This window comes from Ricinus communis, chromosome 3 (assembly GCF_019578655.1).
Source record: "Ricinus communis isolate WT05 ecotype wild-type chromosome 3, ASM1957865v1, whole genome shotgun sequence".
Taxonomy (NCBI): Eukaryota; Viridiplantae; Streptophyta; class Magnoliopsida; order Malpighiales; family Euphorbiaceae; genus Ricinus; species Ricinus communis.
Genome location: NC_063258.1, coordinates 14,812,571 through 14,825,706, shown reverse-complemented (window position 1 = coordinate 14,825,706; position 13,136 = coordinate 14,812,571).

Genomic DNA, 13,136 nt, shown 5'->3' with positions numbered 1-13,136 from the left:
CTTATGTTCTTTGTCTATGCTTGTGTTTAAATAAACTCGATTTGATCCTCACGCTTAGCCGTATGGAAGAGAAGAATGAACATATTACTTCTTTCCTTATTGGGTATGAAATCCTACCTATATTCTTATATCTTTTGTTTGTTTTGTGTCTCTCTTTCTAATCTCCATATAGTATGTTGGTTTAGTTTCATATAGGGAGCATAAACACGAGTGTTGAGTAAAAGTTCATGGGAGCGATAATCATAGGCACCGATCTAATGCTTAGAGGAATGCAAAGAAAGAAAATTAGTTGATTGTGTACTGGTATTATTCTCTGAATGATTGTAGAGGATTCTTTTAGAGAAAAGAGGGAACAACAAGAATCAGGTCATGCCCAAACATTTTAACTCAGGATTTGCACCATTAGGATCTCCATCCTTCCTTCTTCCTCTAGGCACGAGGACTCTTGATGATGCAAAGTTGGGCGTAAGGAATCATGGGAATCCAATTAACAAGCTTGACAAGTGGCATTGGGGCTTAGCTTGATGATCAAGCGAAAAGACGTAAATCCATGAGCGTAAGGGAGAAATGATGTTCTTTTTTATTAATCCAAGTGTAATACAAGCCAGAGTTCAAGCACTTTAATGTTTGAAATGTATATAATGAAGTAATTTATGTCGGAGTGTTTTTAGGTAGGCCCACACGAATTTATCCTTATTTTTATTAAGCTAGCTTATAAAATTTGGGACTACGAGAGTTCTTGCCCGGTCAACTCCTCTCTAGTTCTTGATTTGACTTCTAAGTCTTTATTTATTTATTCATATTTAGCTTCTAGTCTCTTCTTCTTATAGAATAAGGGCTTTTGCACTATAAAAACCGAATGCAACAGAATATTTGAGGCTAATGAACATATTATTTTAATTTTCTACCTTGCAAGAAATCAAGTTATGTGTTCTTTCAAGAAATTTATCAACTTATCAACACTTATGCTAGGGGGCATAGACTTATTCCTCACGTCCTTCCTTTCTTTTGTGTTCTTTATCAATGCTTGTGTTTAAATCAATTCGATTTGATCCTTATGCTTAGCCATATAAAAGAGAATAAAGAACTTATGGTATCCTTCCTTATCTGATTTGAAATCTTACCTATATTCTCATTTTATTTTTTTCTCTTATGTGTCTCTTTCTAATCTCTATGTATTATGTTGGTTTGATTTTATATAGGGAGCATAAACATGAGTGTTGTTTGAATGTGCATGGAAGCGACCATCATAAGCACTGATCCAATGCTTCAAAGAATGTAAAGAAAGAAAATTTGTTGATCATGTATTGATATCATTCTCCGAATGATCGTGGAGGAATCTTTTAGATGAAAGAAGAAGCGTCGAGAATGGAGGCATGCCCAAATATTCTGACTCATGACTTGCACCATTAGGGTTTCCATCCTTCATTGTCCCTCTAGGCACGAGGACTGTTGATGACACAAGGTTGGGTGTAAGGAATCATGGGAACATAATTAACAAGCTTCACCGACGCATTAGGCCGTAGCTTGATGATCGAGCAGGAGAGACGTAAATCCACGCACGTAAGGATGAAATCAAGTTTTTTTGATTAATCCAAGCGTAATACAAGTCAGAATTCAAGCGCTTTGATATTTGAAATGGATATAATGAAGTAATTTTGGTCGGAGTGTTTTTAGGTAGGCCCACCTGAATGTACCTTATTTTTATTAAGTTGGCTTATAAAATTTAAGACTAAGAGAGTTGTTGCTTAGTTAACTCCTTCCTTATTCTTGATTTGACTTTAATTTATCAATCTTTATCTATTTATTTATTTATTTATTCATATTTAGCTTCTAGTCTCTTCTTCTTATGGAATGAAGGCTTTCGCACTATAAAAGTTGCACGCAACCAAATACTGGATGCTAATGAGCATATTATTTGAGTTTTGTACTATGGAGAAAATCAAGTTATGGGTTCTTTCAAGAAATTTGTAGACTTATCAAGACTCGCGCTAGTGAGCATAGACTTATCCCTCACGTCTTTCCTTTCTCTTGTGTTCTTTGTCTACGCTTTTGTTTAAATCAAATTGATTTGATCCTTACGCTTAGCCATATGGAAGAGAACAAAGAATATGTGATTTCTCTCCTTATCAGATCTGAAGTCCTACCTATATTCTCATTTTTTTATTTCTTTTATGTCTATTTTTCTAATCTCTATCTAGTAATGTTGGTTTAGTTTTATATGGGGAGCATAAACACGAGTATTGAGTGAAAGCGCATGGAAGCGACAATTATAAGCACTGATCTAATGCTTAAAGGAATGCGAAGAAAGAAAATTAGTTGATCATGTACTGATATCATTCTCTGAATGATCGCAGAGGAATCTTTTAGAGGAAAGAGGGAACACCAAGAATAGAGTCATGCCTAAATATTTTAACTCAGGATTTGCACCATTAGGATCTTCATCCTTCCTTCTTCCTCTAGGCACGAGTACTCATGTAAAGGGAGTTGTTGAATATTGATTATTTTAGAGTTAATTCTCTTCTTTTGTTCTTTATGAACTTGGTGAATTTATCAAGTGAAGGCTTGGTATTTTATAAATTTAGTTTAATCTAAGCAAGAACTTTATGGACATATGAAGACTTGAACTAGCAAACCTAGACTTATTGCTCATGTCCTTTCTTTCTTTTTGTGTTCTCTGTCTACCCTTGTGTTTAAATCAAATCAATTTGATCCTTGCGCTTAGCCATATAGAAGAGAATTGGGCTTTATTAAACTTAATTCTCCATGTGGATTTGGTTCTTTGGTCTAAATATCTTGAATAAGCCTATTTAAGGCCAGCTTCATTCTTTTGGCTCTAGCTCTTGTAATTGGGCCTCCCTTGACATTAGGCTTAGAACATGATCTCCTTGACTTGGTTGGCTACTTGGCTCCTTGGGCTTTGGATTTGCATTAGTTCCTCTAGGCATGATGACTTCTGATGACATAAGGATTGGCATAAGGAATTATAGAAACTTAATTGACAAGCTTAGTTGGTGGCATTGGGGATTGGCTTGATGATCAAGCAGGACAAGACGTAAATCCGCACTCGTAAAGGAGAAATCATGTTGTTTTTTAATTAATCCAAGCATAATACAAGAGGCAATGTGAGCATTTTTGATATTTGTGGCACATATAATGAACAAATTTGGGTCAAATCATTATTAAGTAGGCCCACATGAATTTTTTCTTATTTTTGTTAAGCTGGCTCATAAAATTTAGGACTATAAGAATTGTTGATCAGTCAAATTGTCACGACCCACTTTGGGGGCCCGTGACCGGCACTAGGGAATGGGTAGGCTTAAGGCCACCGAAACCCGTAGTAAGCCTTACCAACCCGCAAATCCATATATACAATTAACCAAATATAAAGTAGTCATAATTTTCTTGCATAATACATCATCATACTACCAACAGGAGTCAGAATAGTTATATAAATTTTAAAATTTCCTACTACGGATTCTCTAGAGTAAAAATGACAAGTATATAAGTACAAGTTAATTACAAAAGTCCGAAGAAGAAGAAGTCGGACTGTCGAATGTGCGATGGCGAAGGTCTTTAACTATCACCGAAAAATTACAAGCGGGTATGGGTCTAGAGTGAGATAAAATCAAATAATCTAGAGACTATTGCAGTCTTCACAGGAAATATTAATTATTCGAATCCATATATCAAACCCTGAACATAAACAGAAATCATGATGTCATCATACCATAATGGAATAAATAAGTAAATAAATAAAAATATCTTTGTTTCTTTTCTATTCGGGATGAGTGGCTCGGTAGAATCCTAAACCCCAAATTCTAGTAGCCTTTCAGCTCTCTTAATCCAACAGGTCTGGCGCCCAGAGAACAAGCTCGATCAGGGTCCTTACTTCCAGCCTGAACACTTGAATTCCAAATAAGCCGGCGCCCAGAGAGCATTGCTCAATCAGGGACCTTAACTCCGGCAATCAACTGAACTCAGCCCAGAGAGCAAGCTCAATCAGGGCAGACAAAATCATAATAACCTTATATCCACGATCATTACCGGTGCGCACGCGGTCCTGATGTAACCCATCAGCCTGCATGTTCTACAAGCCACATTTCCCAATTTGCAATCATCACATATAATAAATATTATTATCTGATGAACTCAACCAACACATATCGAAATAAAGATTAAAGATTTAAGGTAAAACAACGTGAAATTTGTGAGGGAAAAATAATAACGTTTATCTTATTATAATATACTAATAATAATATTTATATTATTTCAAATATTAATAATCAAGTGAAATAATTTATTTTGCGATACTAATAATCATATTATGCATGAACTTTCAAAATAGCATATTAAATCGGACTTAGCAATAGTGCAATGATTAAATGACTTTAACTCATCGATCTAACGCGTTCGCGATCAGCTCCTATGCCTCGGGTGGAGCCGGGCGGGAAGGCTGAATTATCTAATAACAAAAGACATACAATTAATAGACATTCGAAAATTTTTCCTAAACTTAGACCCTAAGGTCATTGCCTAGAATTAAATTGGACTCGAGGATTACGAAATTTGTGAACCTCCCTAAATTACGGATATTTACCCCCCGTAAAGCGGGTCAGGACTGCAAAAACATATCGGACATGCCGGAATTTAATAACAGGGAGCCGAGCCACAAGAACTGCATTAATATTTTCCGACTCCAAAACACCACAATCCAAACAATTTAATTTGATTTATTTTTAAACTACCCAACACAAGCAATTAATAGCCACAATAACTTTCTAATATTATAACAAAATTTTTCAGAGTCTAATAAAATTATATCGAGTTAAAAATTAAAATATTCAGCGTCTAGAAAACACTGGGGTCCGGGCCGGTCCCTTAGATCTCGAATTCAAATCCGGGCGCCCTGTGAAGCTCAAGTTGGGAGTCAGGAGTACAAGAGTTTTGGCCGAAAAGTGGTAGGAAGCGGATCGGGGCCGGAAAGTCGCTGCTCACTCGACACTTTCCAAGGCTGCCGGCAAGGATTTTCCGACAGAGGAGGGTTGCTTCCGGGGTTTTTTGGGGGTGAGGAACTCGTTTTCGATGCCAGATCGCCGAAAACACGCCGGCAAGAAGGCGAACGGCCAAGGCAGCCCCCCTTGTTCTTGACAACGCCGACGGAAAGGAGGAAGGGAAGGGAGGCTGCTAGAGCGGCGGGAAGGAGGAAGCGCCATGGACGGCGTGCGGTGAGGAAGAGTGGGGTGCCGTGGGAAGAGAAGAAAATGGGGAAAGGGGAAAGGAAGAGGGAGGAAGGAAAGAGAGAGAGAGGCAAAGAGAGGTTTTAATATATATATATGTATATATATATATAAAATTATTATTATTACAACTAAGGGTGTTACATTCTACCCCCCTTAGAAGAAAAATTTGACCTCGAATTTTAAACCATGGCCCACTTAGGATTGAAATACATGAGGGTAGAGGCTTCTCATTTCCTGCTCGGTTTCCCAGGTACACTCTTCAGACAAATGATTCCGCCACAAAACTTTGACCATCGGAATAATTTTAGAGCGCGGTGGCGAACTTGAGTATCCACGATCATTGCGCTCCTCGTAAGTCAAATCTTCACCAACTTCCACATTTTGTGGTTGTAACACATCTTGAAGGGTCTGAAATATACTTTCTTAACATCGATATGTGGAATACCGGATGCACGTGCGAGAAGTTCGGTGGCAAGTCTAGTTTGTATGCCACATCTCCAATTCTGCCGATAATCTCAAAGGGTCCCACATAACGAGGTGCCAATTTTCCCTTCTTGCCGAACCGCAACACACCACGCATAGGAGACACCTTCAAGAATACATATTCCCAACACTGAATTCCACATGCTTCCGCTTTGGATCCGCATAACTTTCCGCCTACTAAAAGTGTCTTGATCATGAATAGCAGGAATCTTTTCCAAGTGATCTGAACCAATTCGATCCTGCTAACTTCCGTTCACCAACTTCTTCCCAACATACGGGGGATCTACACTTCCGACCATACAAGGCCTCGAAAGGTGCCATTTTGATACTTGCATGATAAATTTGTTATTATCGCGAATTCGACCGGTGATAGATACCAATCCATTGACCACCAAAGTCTATCACGCACATCCGAAGCATATCCTCTAAGGTCTGAATAGTCCTTTCTGATTGTCCGTCCGTCTAAGGATAGAAGGCCGTACTGAAGTCCAACCTGGTACCAAGTTCCTCTTGTAACTTTTTCCAAAACCTTGATGTAAATTCATTGCGGACACTATGGAAGCCGGGACGCCGTGAAGACGACAATCCTTTCCGGATACACTCTTGCATACTTAGCTACGAATAGGTAGTCTTTACCTGGGAAGAAAATGTCGACTTAGTCAATCGATCCACAATTACCCGGATGGAGTCATAACCAGTAAAAAGTCTTGGGTAAACTGATACAAAATCCATAGTAATCCTTTCCCATTTCCACTCGGTATAGGAAGCGGTTGCGATAAACCGGGCGGCCGATGCTCTAATTTAACCTATCGACACGTCGGACATTTGGAGACAAACTCGCTACATCTCTCTTCATCCCGCTCCACCAATAATTTCCTTTCAAATCATGGTACATCTTTGTGGAGCCCGGATGCACTGTTGTAAGTTATACAGTGAGCTTCTTCTAAGATCTCCTTCCGAGATTATCCACATCGGGAACACATGACCTAGAGCCCATCATGAGGGTGCCATCATCATTTATAACAAAGTTATTAGCTCGACCCTGCCGCACATCTTCCAAGATTTTCGCAGCTGTGGGTCCCGATTCGAGCCATCGATTCGTCGGCAAGCACAGACCTAACCACGAAATGTGCTAACAACACACCCGATTCTAATATTTCCACCGAAACCCTTGATCATACAGTTCATGCAACCCTTGACGGTCTCTTCTCTACAACGACATGAGCAAGACTACCTCACCGACTTCCTGCTCAAAGCATCGGCCCACAACATTCGCATTACGGGTGGTATAGAATATTACAATCATAGTCCTTCAGAAGCTCTAACCACCTTCTCTGCCTCAGGTTCAAATCCTTCTATTGAAAAATATACTTTAAGCTTTTATAATCCGTATAAATCTCGCACGTCTCTCCATAGAGATAATGCCTCTAAATCTTTAATGCAAAAATTACTGCTGCCATCTCCAAATCGTGGGTCGGGTAATTTTGTTCATGCTTCTTCAATTGCCTAGACGCATAAGCTATTACCTTTCCATTTTGCATCAGAACACAACCCAAACCCACTCTAGAAGCGTCGCAATACACCGTGAATCCACCAGTCCCAGAAGGTAAGGTCAACACCGGAGCTGAAGTCAAACAGTCCTTCAACTTTTGAAAGCTTCTCTCACACGCGTCGATCCCTTTGAAATCGACATTTTCCGAGTCAACTTAGTCAAAGGCGCTGCTATCCTCGAAAGTCTTACACAAATCGACGGTAGTAGCACGCCAACCCTAGAAGCTACGCGCCGGTCCTTTGAAGTTGGCCTCTGCCAATCAGTCACTGCCTCCACTTTCTTAGGGTCCACTTGAATACCCTCTTTAGACACTATGTGCCCCAGAAAAGCAACGATTTCCAACCAGAACTCACACTTGGAGAACTTAGCGTACAATTGATGTTCCCTCAAAGTCTGAAGTACTATCCTCAAGTGCCACGCGTGCTCCTCTTCGCTTTTGGAATAAACCAAGATATCATCAATGAATACGATGACAAAATGATCTAGAAATTCCTTGAACACTCGATTCATCAAATCCATAAAAGCCGCAGGGGCATTAGTGAGTCCAAACGACATCACCAGAAACTCATAATGCCCATAACGCGTCCTGAACGCCGTCTTTGGCACATCTTCACCACGGATCCTTAACTGGTGATACCCTGATCGTAGATCAATCTTGGAGAAATACACCGCTCCCTGAAGCTGATCGAATAGGTCATCGATGCGAGGAAGCGGATACCGGTTACGAATCGTCGCCTTATTTAGTTACCGGTAATCGATGCAAAGACGCAAGGTGCCATCCTTCTTCTTTACGAACAGAACAGGAGCACCCCAAGGAGACGTGCTAGGTCTAATGAAACCCTTACCTAGGAGGTCTTGCAACTGCTCCTTTAGCTCTCTTAACTCGGCCGGTGCCATTCGATAGGGCGGCAAAGAAATAGGTGTTGTACCCGGTATCACGTCGATACAGAATTCTATCTCTCTATTAGGCGGCAATCCAGGTAGTTCTTCTGGAAACACATCAGAAAACTCGCAAACCATCGGAACGTCTTCGACGCAACCTTTCCTTGCAGAGGTATCCCTAACCAAAGCCAAATATCCCCGACATCCGCGTGAAGCATCCGCCTAGTGTATGACGCCGACACGAGATTAAGTGGGAGAAGGTATCTGCTCACCTTTAAAATAGAACTCGAGTCTCCGGGGAATTGAAAAGTCACTTGTTCCTCCCGGCAGTCCAACATGGCGAAATGCAAAGCTAACCAATCCATTCCCAAAATCACATCAAAATCCATCACATCTAAAAGAATTAGGTCAGCAACCAAATCTCGACCCTCAACAGACACCGGACACGACGGATACACAACATCGATCTCTAAGGCCTCACTTAGCAGTAGTGGCCGAGCATCGGGACTGGAAGCCTAACGGTGGACATCCAATCTTAAGGCAAAACTAGGCGTCTGAAAGAATGGGTAGCCCCAGGGTCTAACAAAACTCTAGCTTCGGAATGACAAACAAGAATAGTACCTGACACCACGGCATTTGAGGCTCGCGCATCTTGAGGAGTAAGGGTAAACACTCTAGCTTGCCCCCGACTGTTGTTGAGACCACAGAGCTCGACCTTGAACCTTGCCCCCAGACCGGCCTCCTGAAGATCTACCTCCAAAACTACGGCCTGGCCAACAACCGAGATCCATCTTGAAAATGTCCGGGGTTGCGGGAAAAAGCTGGTCGGGTCGCACTAGCGGACGAGCCTTGTGGAAAAGCCGGTCGGTCGAAATAGCGAGGACACTCTCGAGCCATATGTCCCATCTCACCACACCTAAAACAGGGCTCCACTGGACGTTAGGCACGGTCCACGATGTGGCCGCCACACATCAAACAAGTCGGCCCCGAACTAGTCTTTGTAGCACAGACTCGCCCTTGAAGCCCGGCCGGTCGAAATACTCGATTACTCCTCCAATTATGCCTACCCTTTCTTTGGACACGGTGACCTCTCACATGCAGTGCAACTGGTCGGTACCGCCAGAGTAACTTCCACTACCATAGTCGGCCTGACAGTGCCTTGGGTGACCCTCAACCACAGTTTTCTTCTTCCTACAATCGTCAGTCCCTTGACTAAACCCTCGTAGCGTCATCTCCATTTGCCTCGCCATGTCGGGTAACTTCTAGGAAGCTGCTCCTCCTAGATTGAACCAAGGAAACAAACTCGGGCCGAGCCACGAAATGTATTCTTGTTCTTACGCTCCTCAGTCCCCGGCATATGGTGCATACCTACTCGGTGAACAAATTGCACAGTGTACTCGGCCACGGATGATTCTCCCTTGACTAACCTTTCAAACCTCTCCACTGTACTCCTGCCTTGCGAAGGGATGAAGTACTCTTGAATCTGTCTACGAATTGCCTCCACGACAACCCATCCGGAAAGGGCGGATATAATCTCTGAACCACTGGGATGCTATTCCCTTCAAGGAAAACCCGGCCATCTCGATGGTCCTCCTGTCAGAACAGTGCAAATCAGACGCCTTTTTTCAACCTCATCCAAAAAGTCCAGAGGGTCTCCAGCTGTCCCATCAAACTCCACAGGTCTTAACTTGGTATACTCATACATAGGGACATCGTCCGGATTCCTAATACCGGACCCACTAGCACGGCTTCCTGCACCCTGGGCAGCCTGCTGCTGCTGAAAGGCTAGCAACTGCTCTAAGGCCCTCTGTATCCCAATCATACTGGACACAAAAGCCTCCACTGGGATTTCACCAGCACCATGTACCTCCTGAGCCTCGCCATGATATGGTTGGGCAGCTGCTCGAGGCCTACCTCGCCTTCTGGTACCATGGGCTGGGTCCGGAGGAGCCGTCTGAGCAGAAAACTCATCTTCGCCTTCCTGGGCCGATGCTGCAGCTGCAGTCGCTCGGGTTCTCGGCATTGGCAAGAGCTGAAAATGAACAACAAGCTATTAACCCAACAGACTCTCTAACGATAGCGCAGATACTAGAATCAACGAAACATGCAAGGACATACTCAATTTATCCTAGTTTCCTCAGTAGTTTAGAAAGCTAACCTAGGTCGAAGGAAAAACTAAACCTAAGCTCTGATACCAACTTTGTCACGACCCACTTTGTGGGCCTGTGACCGGCACTAGGGAATGGGTAGGCTTAAAGCCACCGAAACCCGTAGTAAGCCTTACCAACCTGCAAATCCATATATACAATTAACCAAATATAGAGTAGTCATAATTGTCTTGCATAATACATCATCATACTACCAACAAGAGTCAGAATAGTTATATAAATTTTAAAATTTCCTACTGCGGATTCTCTAGAGTAAAAATGACAAGTATATAAGTACAAGTTAATTACAAAAGTCCAAAGAAGAAGAAGTCGGACTGTCGAATGTGCGATGGCGAAGGTCTTTAACTATCACCTGAAAAGAATTACAACTGAGACTATCAGTCTCGAGAGTGAGATAAAATCAAATAATCTAGAGACTATTGCAGTCTTCACAGGAAATATTAATTATTCGAATCCATATATCAAACCCTGAACATAAACAGAAATCATGATGTCATCATACCATAATGGAATAAATAAGTAAATAAATAAATAAATAAAAATATCTTTGTTTCTTTCCTATTCGGGACGAGTGGCTCGGTAGAACCCTAAACCCCAAATTCTAGTAGCCTTTCGGCTCTCTTAATCCAGCAGTCTGGCCGGAGAGCAAGCTCGATCAGGGTCCTTACTTCCAGCCTGAACACTTGAATTCCAAATAAGCGGCGCCCAGAGAGCATTGCTCGATCAGGGACCTTAACTCCGGCAATCAACTGAACTCAGCCCAGAGAGCAAGCTCAATCAGGGCAGACAAATTCATAATAACCTTATATCCACGATCATTACCGGTGCGCACGCGGTCCTGATGTAACCCATCAGGCGGCATGTTCTACAAGCCACATTTCCCAATTCGCAATCATCACATATAATAAATATTATTATCTGATGAACTCAACCAACACATATCGAAATAAAGATTAAAGATTTAAGGTAAAACAACGTGAAATTTGTGAGGGAAAAATAATAACATTTATCTTATTATAACATACTAATAATAATATTTATATTATTTCAAATATTAATAATTAAGTGAAATAATTTATTTTGCGATACTAATAATCATATTATGCATGAACTTTCAAAATAGCATATTAAATCGGACTTAGCAATAGTGCAATGATTAAATGACTTTAACTCAACGATCTAACGCGTTCGCGATTCGCTCCTACGCCTCGGGTGGAGGCTGGCGGGAAAACTGAATTATCTAATAACAAAAGACATACAATTAATAGACATTCAAAATTTTTCCTAAACTTAGACCCTAAGGTCATTTGCCTAGAATTAAATTGGACTCCGAGGATTCTGTAGAAATTTGTGAACCTCCCTAAATTATGGATATTTACCCCCCGTAAAATGGGTCCGGGACGCCAAAAACATATCGGACATGCTTTGGAATTTAATAACGAGGGCCGAGGCCACAAGAACTGCATTAATATTTTCCGACTCCAAAACACCACAATCCAAACAATTTAATTTGATTTATTTTTAAACTACCCAACACAAGCAATTGATAGCCACAATAACTTTCTAATATTATAACAAAATTTTCGAGTCTAATAAAATTATACTGAGTTAAAAATTAAAATATTCCAGCGTCTAGAAAACAACTTGGGGTCGGGCCGGTCATATGTCGAATTCAAATCCGGCGCCTCTGTGAAGCTCAAGTTCTTGAGTCCGGATGTACAAGAGTTTTGGCTAGGAAAGTGGCCGGAAGGCGGCGGTCGGGGCCGGAAAGTCGCTGCTCACGCGACACTTTCCAAGGCTGCCGGCAAGGATTTTCCGACGGAGGAGGGTTACTTCGGGGTTTTTTGGGGGTGAGGAACTCGTTTAGATGCGGATCGCCGGCTCTGGCAAAGCGAAGCCAAGCAGCCCCCTTGTTCTTGACAACGCCGACGGAAAGGAGGAAAGGGAAGGGAGGCTAGCGTAGAGAGGAAGGGAGGAAGGCTGTGGCCGTGGAAGAGAAGAAAATGGGGGAAAGGGGAAAGGAAGAGGAGGAAGGAAAAGAGAGAGGGAGGCGAAAGAGAGGTTTTTTTTTTTTTTTTAATATATATATATATATATAAAATTATTATTATTACAACTAAGGGTGTTACATAAATACACTTTCGTACTACAAAAATCTCATGCAACTGAATACTTATGGGCAGTGAGCATATTATTTGAGTTTTCCACCTTGTAGAAAATCAAGATATGGGTTCTTTCGAGAATATTGCAGATTTATCAAGCCTCATTCTAGCGAACATAGAGTTATCACTTACATACTTCCTTTCTTTTGTGCCCTTTGTCGACCCTTGTGTTTAAGTCAATGCGAAGAAAGAAAATTAGTTGATTGAGTATTGATATCATTCTTATAATGATTGTGAACACATATTTTAGTGGAAATATGGAATGCTGTGAATCGAGGCATGCTCCAATATTTCAATTCAGGATTTGCACCATTGGGATCTCCATTATTCCATATTCCTCTAGGCACGAGGACTCCTAATGACACAAGGATTGGCATAAGGTATCATGGGAATACAATTGATAAGCTTAACCGATGGCATTGGTGTGTGACTTGATGATCAAGCAGGATGGGACACAAATCCACACGCGTAAGGAAGAAATCATGTTGCTTTTGACTAACCCAAGTGGGAATGCAAGCATTTTGTTGTTTAGGACTCATGTAATTATGTACAAACGAGTTTTCCTTTATTTTTGTTATTCTATTCTGGCTCAAAAAATTTGGGACTACGAGAGTTGTTGACAGTCAACTCCTCTTTCTTTAGTATG